The following is a 10249-nucleotide window of genomic DNA, read 5'->3' as shown; positions in this document are numbered from 1 at the left end:
TGATTCTAACATTTAAGAAAAAGGGAATATGTAGCAATAGCAAAATTAACAGTATACATCTAGAACAGAAGGTTGTCTAAATTTAAACAAGAATGGGTCCCCTATGTTATTATATATCACACAACAAGGCAAACTGAAACACTTAAAAGTACGTTTTTTAAAGAGGAAAATAATTGATGTAAAGAGAGTATAGGTAGCCCTTGTTGAATGACCACTCATTCAGTGACTGTTCAAAGTTGAAACAGGGCTGAATGAGGGGGACATACAACAGCTCCTCATAGTTACGGCCATCCCAGTGTCCCCATAGGGACACAATTTGGGTGCTTGGCAACCGGCTTGCAATTCCAATGGTCACAGAGTCCTGCGGTCACATGACTGCCATTTGCGACCTTCACTGCCAGCTTCCAACAAGCAAAGCCTGCCCCCAGAGTTGAGGCAGGCACCTTCGCTCCCAGCCTTCCGGAAGAATTGAATTAAAATGATATAATTAACCTAGTTGTATACATTGAATTGGTTTAATCAATGAAATCATGAATTTTAAATTTGATGATACTTGTAAATCCTTTGTTTATATACTAATATTTTATTCTTCATCCACCATGTCCTTGTAATAGGCAGTAAGAATAATCTTGAGGAACAGGAAGAAGAGCCAAAGCAAGACAAGAGTCAGACAAAAGAAATTTGAGTCTGAGGAAGAAATGTAATTTGAGAGAGCATCTCAAACTTGACCCACCCTAGTTCTCTTGAAGATAAAAGGAGGGTTGGAGGAGGAGGTGCATTTAGAGTTGCAAGATCCTGTTACTATAACCATATAATAAAAGTAATAATAGCATTTATAACTTTGGATTCCTAGTCTGGCCTACAGTCCTTTCCTACCTTTTTTTTCTTTTATATAGTTATTTATGCTGTTCTTTAAATGTTTTAAACAAATTATTAATGTTTAAAAAAGAAAATAAAAAGGAAATCATTATTTCACTGGTGATATTTATTCCCCAGCTTTCTCCCAGAAATTCAAAGCAAGTTACACACAGTTTCCAAGCAATTCCTACCCAAATACTGAACTTCGCTGGAACAATTTATAGAATAGTGTCTTGTGCCAAATCCTTGGGCACAGGATCATCCCTTTTGAAACAAGGCTAGTCAAAAGGCCTATAAGCCACTGATTGGCTTATAGGTTGTTGTTATTTTTTTTGGCACCTGCCAGGCTTCCTGCCCCAGTGGGCTTGCTTTTGTTTTTTGTTTTAATAAAGAAGTAAATGAATGGGATGCTGGCCTGCTGCAAAGTCAATCAACCTGCATCTACCATTACCTACATGCAAAAAAAAATTGAGAGCAGCAGTGGGATTTCTGATATTTTGAAGATGTAAGGTAGGCAGGAATTCTTGGATAAGATTTTAAAAAAGGCAAAAATATCCTAATTACAAATGAGTGTATGACAACAATGACCAAATACATGAACATTTCAAGACTTCACTGATACAAAGCAAAAAGCCTGGCTAGTAATTACAGAATGGCTGGTGTACCCAGGGCACCATTGCACTGTTGCTAATTGAGATGGGAAATGCTCTCCCACAAAAGTTACCATGCAATAGGATATAGTGTTTGGGAGAGCAGCAAAACTTGTTTCCCTGGAGTTTTTACAAGTGTAATTATATAAACAAGGGAACTATGGATTACTTCTCATGTACTTCTCTGTGATACATAGACTTATCATAGCACTATGGTTGATTAAAGGTCCATCTCTGGAACCTGCACTTTATGAATAGAGAATTGAGGGTGAAGTACTCTACCCTAAGCAAATGTCTATATCCATGATTGTAATAGAGTTAGAATCTGGGCCTCCAAAATCGACCCAGAATTATAGGACTATAATTTTAATAACCGCATCTGATAAGTCAGCATTCCCTAGGACTGCTAGGCACTAATATCTCTACATATATATTTATTTGTGCCTGACAAGCTCTCTGCCACCTTTACTTTCAAATATTTCAAAGATTATTTTAACTTTATTCAAAATTTAAAAGGGAACTAGCATGATGCAAAGAAAGGCTCCAACTCCCAAAATTATCTTTATTTTCCAGAATAGCTTTGAATATTATATTTACTGTATTTATTTTATTTATTAATTCAATTTGTATGCCCCTTATACATCTTAGTCAATAAAAATGATATATGGCTGTAGAGTAGATAATCCGCTTCATCCCGAGTTCTCTGAAGCTGCTGCACGACCACCTTCTCAACCACCTTTCCGCAAAACAGGAGGTTAGATACTGGACAAAAGTGGTCCAGTATGGTGGGGTCTAACGATGGCTTCATGAGGAACAACTCCCTCCCTCAAGGAAGAATTCACCATCACTAGAACACACTCACATGACACCTCCTGGGATGCAGGAGAAGTATGGGTATAAAGAGCAGGTGGCTAAGTCACAGCCGTAAGACCCTGTCCACTTCCTCAGGCCCAACAGGTTCAAACAGTTCCCAGATAACACAGCAAGTGTCCTAACAGCCAGGAACCATGCTGAGACAAGGAATAGGTCTCTAGTACTATATTACTGCTACATTAGACAGAAAATCCTAACAAACTGAAGAAGTGTGGGAAAAACCCAGACAGATAAACCCCAAAGGTTAAGACGGGTCTGATCTGTATCTCTCTGAATGGCTGCTTAACTCCTCAGTACTATGCAAGCATTTTCCCCCCTGGATAGAGGCCCCCTCCTGCTCACCATCAGTACTCATGACAGCAAGGCTCCTTCCCAGGCATCTCCCTTGGACCTGCAACAAGGCTGATGTCCAGCTGTGAGTGAATTCGAGCAACTTTGTCTGACAGAAGCTGAGCAAATTCTTCTGCATGACCCTTCAAGGAGATCTCTGGGCCACTTCTACCCAAGAGGGCACATGTCACTTGAAACAGGGCTGCAGGACAGCTATCCGCAGATGCAATACAGGCAGAGAAGTATTGTTGTTTTGCCACCTTTACCACGACAAGGTAGGCCTTGACAGCAGCTGTAAACCATGTCCAGTTGAGTTCATCCCCAGTTGAATGCCAGAAACGGTCTAGACATCTCTTCCCCCATTTCATCTCAACTCCTCCGTAAACCATAGGGAGTGACAGGATCCAAAAGAGGGGAGAAGTTGCATAAGCACAATCTGATCCAAAGCCTCAGACACCCTGTTATCCCAAGCAGCAGCCAAGGCTTCAGATGGACTGTGCAGCAGACCAGCAGAAACAACACCCAGCTCCCTCTGAAACCCAACCGGGTCCATCAGTCACCAAGAACAGATCGATCTAATGTCCTGCCTCCCTGCAGTGAATAGTGGTGCCAGAGAATCCCATGGTAATCAGGGCATGATCTGACCATGACAAAGTTCCCCCAATTCCAGTTCACATTGCCACTTCTCCGACAGGAAAACCAGATCAAGTGTGTGACCACTGTCCCATGACGGGCTCTGGAAGACCTGGGGTAGGCGTATGGCTGTTATGGTAGCCATGATCTCCTGAGCAACCTCAGACCCCACTCCCAGAGAAGACAGATTGAAATCCCCCAAGACTATAAGCCTGGGGAACTCCACTGCTAACCTGGCCACAGAGTCAAGGAGCTCAGGCAGAAAGTTGCTACACAGCAGGGAGGCTGGTACAGTAGCAACAATCCCAACTTAACAAACGTAAACAAACTTAACAAACAGGGTCTCACATCCGGCAACTTTTGAAGCAGCTCCCCTGAAAGCCTTAAGAGACTCCCAGATGACAATCGCCATACCTCCACCCCTGCCCTGGAGTCTCAGCTGATGCCACACTCAAAACTCTGCTGGGCACCTTTCTGAAAGGACCGTCCCCTCTTCTGGACCCAGCCAAGTCTCAGCAATACCTGCCAGGTCAGCCCTCTCATCAGTAATTAAGTCACAGATGGGGGAGGCCTTATTACAAGCTGACCTGGCATTTAGTAGCAGCAACTAAAAGCCAGGGTATTTGAAGGTCTGCTGAGTGGGCACAGGGGTTGAGATCAGGGAGCTGGAACGTGAAACTGGTATAAGACACTAGGCTTGCATTCCCTGAGAACGGCCCGCTCCCCATCTCTCACCATACCTCCCCATGCCTGGCGTCATAATATTTTTGAAAATAATTTTCAAAGTATTTGAATTTAATAGTAGATAAGACTAGAAGTTTTGAGTGTTTATAGAAACCAAAAGGCGTTTTCTAAAATCACTAACTTCTTTCTTGCTTTACTCTCCTTGTTGATTCATTGATTGCATTTATATTCTGACAGAATCAAAATCAAATCTCTGCTTTTTACATGATATAAAGAAATAGAAAACTTCCATGGTAAAAACTAAAACAAAAAATCAGAAACAGTTAAAATGAAATCAAACCCCCACCCCCATTCAAGTAATCAATAAGAAATAAAAATAAAAGATGGCCAAGTTTAACTAGAATGCTCTGCAAGCCACTTGATCTCAGCATCTTCCTGAAGGCCATCAAGTTAGAATGTATATCCATTATTCTCCCTCTGAAGCAACCCTGTGGTCACTGAACTGCAATAAGCATGCAACGATTGTTGAAGAATCAAATAAGCACTGAATCTGGAAGGAGCAGAACACAATAGCCCTTGCAATATAAAACCAAAGAATGCCAAATAGATTTGCTTTTACAGGTTGACAGCTGGGATTAATGGTTCTTGTAGTCTAAGACATATGGAGAGCACAAGGTTAGGATAAGCAATTCCAGGAAGTTCTACGTATGTTTGCCAAGAGGAATGTAGTAGAAACATGTTGAAAGGAAACTCTTCATCTATTGATTGAAAGTCTGTAATATCAGCCTAATATTGTTGCATTTACTTAGATAATGTCTAGTATTAAATGAATCAGTTTTTAAACTCTTGACCTCAAGAGTTATTTCATGAAACATTGAGGAGGCACTGGGGAATAAGGCTAAGCTTAAATCACATTGCACTTATGTGTTTATTTTTATCCCTGTGTTAAATGTTGATTTGTTTACTAAGATAAGGCTGAACAAGAAAAAGGAACAAAACAAAAGAAAAAAACTTGATCATTGTCCTTATGTTTGCCTCTCGCCAAGCTTGTTTTTCCTTTCTGACTAATTCTGCAAACTGTGTGATGAAAATCATCCCATAAGGAGCAGATGTGGAAAGTGTTGGCTCACTCAGGCCATAATTCTTCAGAGGAAGAACTGAGGTCAGTATTGCCCTGGCCTCCAGATAGACAGATGTCTGCCATCTAGAAAAGTATTTCCTTTCACAGCAATCCAATTCATTTATGGTTTTTCCTGCTGTGCCAAAAAAACAAAGCTTTTGTAGAGCATGTTAACATGCAACCAAGTCTTGTTAGCATGTGGAACAAGTTGGCAACTTTTTAAAAGTCAGAATAAAATTAGAAATTGGTTAAATTGGTTAGTATTTAAACTGTCATTTTTGTTACAACACACTAATGTGCACCCAGCCCATACCTATTTTCTATTGTGATCAGAGCAACAGTGTTTTTGAGCAATTTGTTTTCGATAGATTATTGTAAGCCTCCTTGACTGCTTTTTTTTTTAAAAAAGGAAACATGAAATATGTTTTCATTAAAGAAATGTTTGTTGCCAATAACTTATAACGGACATATTTCTTTGATTGTAATGGAAGCAAAAGAAGGCTTGATTATTCAGAAGATCAGAAGGTAGAATGGTATGTACATATACTGGAACAGGCAGAAGATGGATCAGATATACATGGATTTGCAAAACATGTCCAAGGGTGTCCTATTGCCAATACTTTAATGTTAGGAAAAAATACTATTAAGAAATTTCTGCCATAGCTGGTTTGCACTGACTACTCATCGTTCAGTCTTAGTATTACTTGTCTGTATATCTTCATTACACAGCAATTAATAAAAACTTGCATATCAAAGTTAAAAGTTTTAAGGTCCTCTACTTCTTTTCTATTTGCAGAGATTCAATCTCTCTCTCTCTCTCTCTCTCTCTCTCTCTCTCTCTGAACCAATGAGCTCTATTCTAAACTGGAATAGTCAATTCAGGCATCTCTTTCGGTGGCTTTTGAAGACTAGTGCAAAAATCAGTATTAGAAGAGTTCAGCTCTTGATGAAGAAACATTTTGATTAGGTTTCACTGGATTCATGAGAGCTTTGGTGGAAAATACCTGGCTAAACTAATCTTGTTCTTTAAATTTAAATATGGCTATGTTCTCAAGGTAAAAAAAAAAGGTATGTTTTTAGAGGTATTTTACAACAGCTTGTTTAATGATTAACGTTTATACTGTTAAGTCTATAGGTAAAAGTTCTCTGTGCCTGATGGATATCCCTTTCTTTTTTGAATTAATGCATGCCAAAGTGGGTAAACAAGGTAGAAAAGGCATGCAGAGCATGGCTTCTGAAATTCTTTCCAATACCTTAGGGTAACATGCTTTGGAGGGGGAAGTTTAAGAGTAATGCAGGTACCAGCATTATGCCCAGATGCAAAGGGAGAATTTTTCTGGATTTTCCCCCCCACACAGCTCAGTTGGATCCACCCCATTTTTGAACTTAGTGTGCCGGTTTCTTCTGTCACACCAAATTTGGTCCCATTCTCTTCTGTTTTTGGAGTGTTATCTGCTGATGAACAGAAAGAACTCTGACCCCTTGAACAAAATTTCTTTCCAGCATTCTACTAAGTTGGAAAGAATAAAAAGAAAGTGAGATAAACAGGTTGAGATTTTGAATAAGAAACCTTTTTCACAAAGAGAGATCAAGCCCTAGGCCCCTGAAATGTGGGGTGTCCCAGGGCTTGGGTCTCACCTCTCTTTTAACAACTACATAAACTACTGGTTGACGTCATCTGGCAGCATGGAGTGCTGTATCATCAGTACGCTGATGATACCCTGCTATACATCTCTACCTTGTAATTTCTGGGTAGTCTCCAAGGCAGCCCCATGAAGAGTGCATTAGAGTAATCCAAGCAGGAAGTGACAGGTGATGCTTTGCAATGCTGACCAAGTGCTGTAAGGATCTGGACAGGGAGGAACTGGTTTTGACTCAACTCTGGCAAGACAGAGTGGCTTTGCATTTTTGGCCCCCCAGGCCTGGGTGATATGTCATCTTTGAATCTAGATGGTACTCCCCCTGATTGAGCTAGTGTGCAATTTGGGGGTCCTCCTAGACTCATGGCTAGAGGAGTAGGTGGCAACTGTGGCTAGGGGGACCTTTGCACAGATTCATTTTGTGCACCAGCTGCACCCATTCCTGGACTCAGAAGCCAAAGGCATGATAGTCACTCATGCCTTTCTCACTTCCTGCTTGGATTATTGTAATGCACTTTACATGGGGCTGCCTGGAAGACTACCCAGAAATTATAACTGGTTCCCTAAGTATATCCACATTACACCCTGTTGCATGTGCTGCACTGGCTCCCAGTTTCCTTCCAGGTACAATTCAAGGTCCTAGTTATTGTTTTTAAAGCCTTACATTGCAGGGGACCAGGTTATTTCTGGGACCACCTCTCCCTGAAAACGGCTGCCCCCCCCTCCACCAGAGTAGGTTAGCAAAACATGATTTAGGGTAGGCATGCTCTGGTCCCTTAAATCTTGACACAGGGTCTTTTGGTTTTACTGCTTTTATTTTATTCTTTGTACAGTATACATTGTTTTTATCCTTGGGTTGTGAGCCACCCAGAGTTTAGTTTAAGATGGGTGGCCATATAAATGTTTTAAATAAATAAATAAATACATCATTAAACAATATACTTCTTTTTGACTGTAATTATTTATTTACTTTTACAGAACATGTTGAATGGCTATACAACAAGTTGCAATGTTCTTCATATATAAGAATTCACTGACCTTAAAAGAATGTATGTGTGAATTGTAATACTTCAACACTGCAATTGATGGGCAGGCAATCCTTGAGTTGAGAGAATGTATTGAGATCAAAAAGATGAAATGTATACTGCAATTAGTTTTTGCTGCTGTTACTCCTTACGATCTTTTCAGATGGCTGGCAAGCCCAGAGTACAGTAGGAAGAGTGCCACAAACAAGCATGGTCTCCTGATCTCACACAATGAATTGGATGAAGCATTGCTACTGGGTGGAATAAAGTGCTCTGATGGAGAATTAAGTTTCAGTTGGAGAAATAAGTACAAGAGGTATTTAATTTCCAGTAGAGAGGGAAAAAATGCATTACTTTTTTTGAAAAGGGGGCGATAACAGGTCTTTATTTTAAACATGGTATAACCATTAAAGTGCTGAACAGATGCAAGGTAATTTGGTTTCCAGTTCAATTACTTAATCACTTTTCTCTTTATCTTACCAGTCTTCTTCCTGAAATAAGGTTGGCCCTGACCCTGCTGGCCTCTAGAAAGGCAGTCAAAATCTTTCCCCAGGCCTTTGGGTCATGTTGAGCTGCCTTTGGGTCATGTTGAGCTGCAGCCACAATTAGGTGATGGTGTTATTGCTGTTTGGATTTATTGATTTATTGTTCCATTATTGTCTGTAAGTACACAATATGTATTGTGGTTTTGTATTCTTTTTGTTAGGTCAAGATTCACCTTAGCTGAATTGGATGGTCATATAAATGGTTTAAATAATAATAATACTAAGAATAATATAAAATATGTAATAATTTATTACATTTATAAAGCCACCAGATTCAATGTGGTATACAGAATTCAAAATATCATAAGAACACAGAGCCAAATACAGAAATACCAACACACTGGGGAAATATACAAATGATAAAAATCCAACCATCCATCATCAGCCAAAGGAGATCACAAATTACCTTGGCCACTGACTTGTTTGAAAAGACATTTTTAAAAACCTTTCTAAAAGGATATATGGATCAGGCCAAATGGACCTTGGGGGACAGAGGGAATGGTGTTCCACAGGGCAGGAGCAACAATATCATGGTGATATCATGGTGATCCCAGTATTTCATTATCCACAAACCCTAAACCAACTGGCTACATCTGATCTGTGCTGTTTCTGTATGACCTTGAGCCAACACATTGTGATTGTTATCTTTAGCAATAACATCATGTTCACTGTACCCCTGAACACCTATGAATGTTAAGGATTATAGCATACTCAGGGGGGAAAAATGTAAGTGGCATATTAGAGAGTTCAGTCAACTATAATTAGCTTACTTTTTAAAATGGGATTGGCATGTCACAAGCAGAGAAGGAAAACATTTATTTTAAGTTTCTACAGCTTTTCAAATTTTTATTGTCTTACATATAACAGTAAAATTCATCCTATTTGTTCTGGAACTACTAAGATCTTGGAAGCAATATGCATGGCTAGCCCAAATAAAGTTATACAGCATAAGGCGAGAAGCAATCTCTAAATTATACATGGCTTCATAAGTTAATGCTGTAAGTTGAAATTATGTTTACAGGAGGAGGGAATACCAGGAATAGGTATAATGGTGCCCTAGCAAGCAAGGCAATGAATGGTGGCTTAGCTAAGCCTAAAGGTCTTGGGCAAATCTAATGAAAGGTCAAGAAAACAATTATGTGATATTTAACAGGTTATTAAATGATGTTTGGGAGAGCTTTTGTGTAGCAATTTGTGCACTATTTATATACTAAATTATATACCGCCCTCTCTGTAGGCAACAATTATATAGCTATTGTAGCATCATTGTAAGAATATTCTTTCAGGTATGAGTATATCACTCTGGATCTATTCAGTTTTTACAGACCAGAAGCTGACTCATGAATTTTGAAAATCAGAATTGCATGATATCTGGACACTATTACATTTCCAGGAATAACTATTTCCCCTTTTCCACCTAAAGCGAACATGACAATATGTCAAATATAGTTGTCCTTTGAATAACAAAGCTACAAAAGTAAGCCACTTCATTAACATGAAAGTTGTGGTATTGCTAGCATTAAGAAAGGACAAAGATGCTATGTCAAATGTTACTAGCATTCCAGTTGTCTGTATTAAAAAGTGAGATCTTACTTTTAGGTATGAGGATTTTTTTTTCCAGTACAGGCATCACTGAATAATTTTTAGCAAAGTTTTTGTCCAGGTGTTAACTTTACCTATTAGTTCAGAAGCATGTCTGTATCTGTCAGTTAAGGATTACTGAATTCCATTTCTTTTAGTTTTTGCTATACATTTAGTTGACCTTATTTTTACATGTCTTTCCCGCTGGTTACAGCACAGAGAGTAGCATTCTCAGGATGAGCTGCACAAGTACATGTATTCCATCAAATATTTCACTGAGTTGTGGAAGAGATGCATACTCTTTTGTGGT

The sequence above is a fragment of the Candoia aspera genome, chromosome 8 (genome assembly GCF_035149785.1).
Source record: "Candoia aspera isolate rCanAsp1 chromosome 8, rCanAsp1.hap2, whole genome shotgun sequence".
Taxonomy (NCBI): domain Eukaryota; kingdom Metazoa; phylum Chordata; class Lepidosauria; order Squamata; family Boidae; genus Candoia; species Candoia aspera.
The sequence above is the reverse complement of the archived record's forward strand: the minus strand, read 5'-3'. Positions refer to the sequence as shown.